This window comes from Enhydra lutris, unplaced genomic scaffold (genome assembly GCF_002288905.1).
Source record: "Enhydra lutris kenyoni isolate GAN:26980312 unplaced genomic scaffold, ASM228890v2 scaffoldscaffold73, whole genome shotgun sequence".
Classification (NCBI taxonomy): domain Eukaryota; kingdom Metazoa; phylum Chordata; class Mammalia; order Carnivora; family Mustelidae; genus Enhydra; species Enhydra lutris.
This window is the reverse complement of record NW_019154157.1, coordinates 6,139,269-6,146,096: the sequence shown is the minus strand read 5'-3', so window position 1 is coordinate 6,146,096 and position 6,828 is coordinate 6,139,269.

The following is a 6,828-nucleotide window of genomic DNA, read 5'->3' as shown; positions in this document are numbered from 1 at the left end:
GTGCTCGCCCAGCTTCAGATGAGAAGCCCTGCTTCCATCCTGACACAGCCCAAACCACCTTCAAGCCCAGACCACACAAGGTCACGTCCCAGGGCTCCCAGGCATCTGCTCCTTATCCCTACCCCCTACCGCTGCACTCACCCAGATTGTCTGGGTTCTGGGTTACACTTGTAATGTTGAATGGCCTATGGTGTATAGCCACGTATAGCCAGGGAGGGGAAAGGTGATCTAATCCGCTGGTTCTTGACTTTGCACAATACAATCACCTGGGGTGTTCTGAGAAATAGTGATGCCCACAATCCCCCCCCCACCCCCGCCCCAAAGCATCTCATTTCTTTGTTCAAGGGGTGGGGCCCGGATCTCCGTATGTGTTTTAACTCATTTCCTGCCCTGATTCTAATGGGAACAAGAGTCAATGCCTCTTAAGAATGACAAGGCCTTTGAAACCAGCCAGCTCCAGGTTAAAGTCTGGACGGTGTTCCTCTGTGACACCCAGGCCACTTCTAACCTGGGTCTCTAGTGAACAACCGCTATTTGTAACATTCTCCTCCAACAGTACCCTGCTGAGCCCCTTGCAAGAGGTAGCATCCCCATTCTTAGTTCTTGGGTTTCTAGGGTCTGGTCTGCCCCAGCTGCAGGGCTGGGTTCACCATCCAGACCCGACCAGTCAGAGCCTTCCAAACTCTTCAGCACTCAGGAATTAGGTCAGGGCTGCTGACAGGATCCTGTCCTTTGGCTAAGATCATTGAGAAAGAAAAGTTACTTTTCATGCAGTAGAGGTGGGGATCTAGTGTAAAGAAAATCTGACAGTGAAATCCACAGAGGAAAGCAGGTGCCATCGTGTGGAGGTCACCAGAGTCCCTAATCTAGCTTTGCCTGGAACCAGTGCTACCACCGGACTTGCCACTTCCACAAGCCAATAAACTCCCTTTTTATTCTGAAGCCAAATTTGATCTGCAGTTGCTGTCCCTCCCACCAAAAAGTCCTGACCCACTTGGTGAGGTTCATCTATAAAATGGGCCAAATGCCTACCTTCACAGGCTTAAAGTGGGCTTTGAGTAAGATAACAGTATGTCACAATCTGGGTGGATAGGAAGTGCTCCATACATATTTTTTTAAATGTTAAGTAATCAAAGCAAAGGCTCAGTACAAAATGCTATTTGTGAGGACCATCGGGCCCTGCTGCCAGCAACTTCCCCCTAAGATACACCTCCCTGCTAAATCTTGCTAACCAGATGTAAACACAGGGAACAGGACAAAATAAGGCCATATATTTTCAGGCTGCTGACAGATGGCAGTGGAAATACTCAAGCAGATTGTAACATTAAGTGGCAGGCGGCAACACACACAGAGATGGATTTACTTTCTGCCTCTTTCCCAGGCACACACGTCGGTCCTAACTTCTGATCACCTACCCTTCCCCACGTTTCCCCATGTCTGATGCATTAGACACCCCAAACCCAAGGTGAGAGTGCTTTCTCCCCTGGGTATAGAGAACTCTGTGTACTCTAGAATATTCTTCTGCCTCTATTAGTATCCCACGAGTCCTTGGGGCCCACACTGGGGGAAGAGAGACAGTTGTGTGCATGTAACACAGAGAAAGTTAGCTCATGGCAATAGTCCCTGTGGCCAAGGTCACGTGGCAAGCTGAAGGCCAGGCTGGAATTAGAGGCCAGGCCCCAGGCACGCTGTCTGGCAGCCTCTTGACCTCCAGTCACACGTTCAGGCCTCCATGGCTGGCACAGGGACCTCTTGGAGAGGCCATTTGTCCTCTTGGGACATTCATCGAACCCCACATTCTGGGAGCCCCCACAATATGCCATGCCTTTACATAATTACCTTTTCCTCTCCATGTTAGAGAAGACACTCAGGTTCCAAGAAGTCAAGTCCCTGAGCCCCAGCAACTCAGAGAGATGTGATCTGAGCCCAGGGCCCACAGAAGCCCCTGCGGGCTGGTTGGAGGGAAGACATACACAGTGCCTTTTCGCCTGCCCAAGGGAGGTGGGGCTGCTTGTCTCCCCCTCCCCCTGCCTAGGGGGCCTCATGGGGTTTCAACGTCCAGGCCTCCAGCCCTGCCTGGGGCACTCTGCTTGGAACAGGTGCATGCACACTTGTGCACGCATGCGCGCGCGCGCACACACACACACACACACACACACACACACACACACACACGGGCACTCAGGGAGTGGCCTCTGGGCTCTAACAGGATTCATGAGCACTGTGGATTTTATTCCCAGGAGAAGGATAGCCAATTTACCTGTTAAAGGTAAACAGAGAGGAAACGTCCTTTTTCAGTCTCACAAACCCCTGAGAACCTTTACCTTAAGCTTCCCAGATTCAAAAAACACCTTGAGAAAAGATCCAGAGTATCTTTTTTCTCCTCCGCCCAGCTGACAAGTGTTGATTGTACACCCTGTCCTCCCCAGTCTCCTCACAATGGCCCAGGGGTTGGGGGGGACAGGGACTCTTCCTCCCATCACCCTGCTTCTCATCTGTTCAAGAGCCAGTGACCTTTCTCATGAGAGTCCGATCCAGTCACTCCCCTGCTTCAAAGCTCTCCTCTGCCCAGGATAAATTCCCAGCACTCCAGTAAGCATGCAGGGCTTCTCGGTGGGGGTGGTGGAGGTGGTGGGGCCCCATCTGTGCTCTGTGGCACCACACTGTCCAGAGACCAGCGGCTTGGAATTGCCAGGACACACAAATCACTTGCAAGGCAGACGTGTTGGTCTCCTGTGGGTGCTGTCCCGAGGTTCCAGGACAGAATCCGTCCCTCACCTCCTTAGGCATCTGGTGGCCCTGGCTTGTGGCTATGTCACTCGTCTCTGCCTCCACGTCACCTCCTCTCAACAGGAGTCGTTTTCCTCTGCCTCTCTGTTAAGCAGGCTTGTGATGGCACTGGAGTAATCCAGAATATTCTCTGCATCTCCAGATTTTTTTTTTTAAGATTTTATTCATTTATCAGAGAGAGAGTGAGAGAGAGAGCACAGAGGGTAGAGGTCAGAGGCAGAAGTAGACTCCCCGCTGAGCAGGGAGCCTGATGTGGGTCTTGATCCCAGGACTCCAGGATCATGATGTGAACCAAAGGCAGCCACTCAACCAACTGAGCTACCCAGGCACGCCATGTACTTCCAGATTCTTAATCACAACAGCAGGATCTTTAGCTTCTGAGGTAACGCAGCAGCCAGGAATGAGGAGGTGGTACTTCTGGGGGCCCCCCACTCACTGCAGGGTGGGGTGTTAGGAAAGTGGTATTGGTGGGGGTGTGAAGGGCATGTCCGCCACTTTGGAGAGAACCACTGTGGGGTTAACACTTGAGAGAGTGTGGAGCGGCCGCCAGGCTCCACGTGCTACTGCTGTCAATGTGACAAGACCCAGAGAGCCTGGATGCTCCCCACCAGCCTCCCTAGGCAGCTTGATTAGGCTCAAAGCACCACCCCACCGCCCTGCCCATGGACCAGAGGCCCTTTCCCAGAAGCAGTCTGAATGCCACTATTAATCACACCAGGGGAACTTGATCCTGGAGGCTCACAAGTAGTCGATGCTGGGCAACCAGCATGGACTGACCCAAAACAGAACCCTTCCCTTCCTCCCCATCCCGTGTTCCCTGCTGGCATGAGGCTGTTGTCCAGGGGGATGTGGGCACTCTGGTGTCACCTGTAAACCAAGGCAGGGAAGGGTCTCTCCTGCAAATGCCACCTCCCTGGGGGCACACCAGCCCCGGGGGTATGGGGCCCACTCTAGCAGGAGGATCCTGCTCTGGGGAGCCCAGAGTCCAGATGCTAATTTTCAGAGTATGGGTCTGGGACTGTCCGGAAATGATGTCCTCAGTCACCAGACCTCTGTAGTACTGAACAGGAAGACGGGGGGTTGAGCAGTGTGCTTCCAGTGGCCTCTGGGCCCCGGTCAGGGTCAAGGCTGCCACTGAGGTCATGGAGCTGAGCCCCACGGCAGAAAGTAAATGGGACCAGAGAAGCAGAGGGAAGGGGTGTGCCTGTGCATGTTTATGGACTCCAGCTTTTCTGAATTAATCCGGGTCGATGAGACTCGGGTGGGGGGGTGCTTTTCCATACACAAGGAATAGGACTTGTAAAGTCCCATCTTGGTGGAGAGCAGGAGAAGGTTCACAGCACAAATGACTGTATGCAGCTGTCTTCTCTGCTCTGGTGCTGGGGGACACTGGCTGAGGGCAAGTTGGAGCCAGAGGGCAATGTGCTGAAGCCGCCATAGCTGAGAGCCCAGTGCTGGGCTGGTGACGGGGAGATGTTCAAGGCTTCAGGAACAGTGGAAATGCACACCAGGGGAGGCCACTCTCCAGGTGACCCCCAGCTCTTGGACATGTATCCTAGGACTGAGGAAATCAGCATCCAGAGGGACTGTCTCAGCTTCCCCCACACTGCTGCTCGTCCCCCAGCTCCACCCAGCTCCACCTGCGTTTCCTCAAACTCCAGCAGAAAGCTTTGTGGGTTTTCATGCACCTCACTGGGCTTCCCCAAGAAGCAAGCTGGGCTGGGGCCGGGAAGGCTGGGGGCTTGGGGCCATTTGGTTGTTTACTTTCAGAGAAGGGTGACCTGCATGGAGGCACCTGCGAGGCTGGAGTAAGAAGAGAGGCCAGGGCAATGCGCAGAGGAAAGGGGGGAACCCAGCTGGGCATTCATGTCCGGCTCAGGAAGCTGTAGGAAGAAAGCTGAGGGAGCGCTCACAGTATCTTGCTGTTGTCCAGCCCTGCTCTCTCCAGTGGGAAAGGAGTAGCTGGGATCTGAGCCTGCAGCTTCGTCTAGCATTTGGCTCAATGGCCCCCTGTGCCAAAGTTGTAAGGAACCTAGTTTGGTGGATGGGATATTTGCACCCAAGTGTCTTAATGAGCTCTTACTGTGTAACAAACGACCCCCAAATGGTGGCTCAGAACCACACGCATTGATTATGTCACATAATGGGAATTCGGAAGCAATTTGGTTTGACAGTCCTGGTTCAGACTGTCATAAGGCTGCACTCATCTGAAGGCTTGACCAGGGCTGGAGGAAGAAGGCTCCCTCGCATGGCTGTGGGCGGGAGACCCTCACCACGAGGGCCTCTCCACGGGCTACCTGAATGTCAGCTTCCCCCAAAGGAGACGAACCAAGAGAGAGATGGAATCTGCCACGTGTTGTGTAACTTGCTCCCAGTAGTCATACTGTCGTTTTTACCACGTTCTGTTTGTTAGAAGCAAATCACTAAGTATAGGCCCTGCTCAAGGGAGAAGGTAGGTCCCTAATTTGTTGTAGAGAATTTGTGCTCATTATTTTGAACTAACCATTGCGTGTGGGTCTTCACATTCTGCTGTGTTGATCTCTGGCTCTACAGTGAATTTTTAAGACTTAATTTGGGGTCAGATCTAAAGAGGAAGCATGTGTCTGCCTAGAACATGGATTCTCAGAAACAAAAGCATTTTGTGTTAAGAGTGTTTTTAGGCTCAATGGCAGCTCTGAGAAAGTAGATGGGGAATGAGGTTTCCAAAAGCACACCCAGTAAGATTAAGGTCTGCAGATGGCATGATATCTAGGAAAGACCCCAGTGACAGCCCAGTGATTTTTTCCTGAAATGGATCGGGTTGGGAAAAGTCCTTGAACTCAGGCCATTAGCTAAGCTGGGAGCAGGCAGATGAAAATGGGTTCTGGGCTCCAAATTCTGTCCCCATTTCAACACAGGACAGGTTGTAATGTCCCTGAGCTCAAATCTGGGGACTTCAGAATTCTGGAGCCCCAGTGAGCAAAAGGAAGAGTTTGGCTGCTTAAAAATAACCCCACAACAGAAAAGGGCCATGTTTTGTGTCAGTCAGTCGTGGGAAGGTTCCCTGAAGGGGTAACACAGAGGCCTGTGCCAAATTTTTTCTTGGGAGAATTTAGCAGAGCAGTAGGACAGTAAACATTTACCCTAGCTTAGGGTGCGCTCTCCTCCATCTGGGAAGATGACCCTTAACTTAGGCCAGCCAGTGCGGGAGGGACCCCAGGGAGGAAAATTAACTAGGCCTGGTGTGCTGGGCCAGCCATGCTGAAGCCAGGTCAGTGGCTGCACTGTCTTCCTCGCGGACACACCCGTGTACCAGTCTGAAGTGTATCCCCCCTCACCTGCCCACATTGGCACGGCACCGAGAAAGGTGTCTGTACCAAATACACACACACACACACACACACACACACACACACTCATAAAATATGTGAACCCTTATCTTAACTTTGTCACTGGAGATGTTAGCATTACTCACAACCCAACAGCAGTTTGGGCTGTTTTATTTTTAACCATTGGCAACTTGTTTTAAGAAAAAGATATTGTCGTCAACAAGAGACATTGGTTCACCGTTAGGAAATTATTAACATTACAGTTTTCCAGTGGGATCTCAGGTACTCCCAGGGAACAGTTAAGCCTCCGGTAAGTACTTCCTACTGTGACGTCAAACACGTTAGCACACACCGTCTGCCTCGGACATGGGCAAGAACACCCGTGCGTGCCGCTCCCTTTCACAAAGCTTTGCTTTTGCCCCAGACATTGTGGAAACTCCTTGCTGAGGACACTCACTTGCACGGCCCTCCTCGCACCAAAGGAACACCCGGTTCCCCGTCTCGGCACCCCAGGGCTTAGTTACCTGAAAACACCAGGCTCCTTTGCACGGTATCAAGATTGGCTCCCACCATGGGTGTTCTGAAGACCGGGCTCCTGGTTTTGCACAGAGTTCCAGAAGAAGGCAAACAAGGTGGTTTCGGCATTGCTGCCCGCCTCTCTGCATCGAGTGTCGAGAACTCCCGGGAGGGGCGCTCTGAGGAACCCCCACCCGAGGTGTGGGAGTCCCTG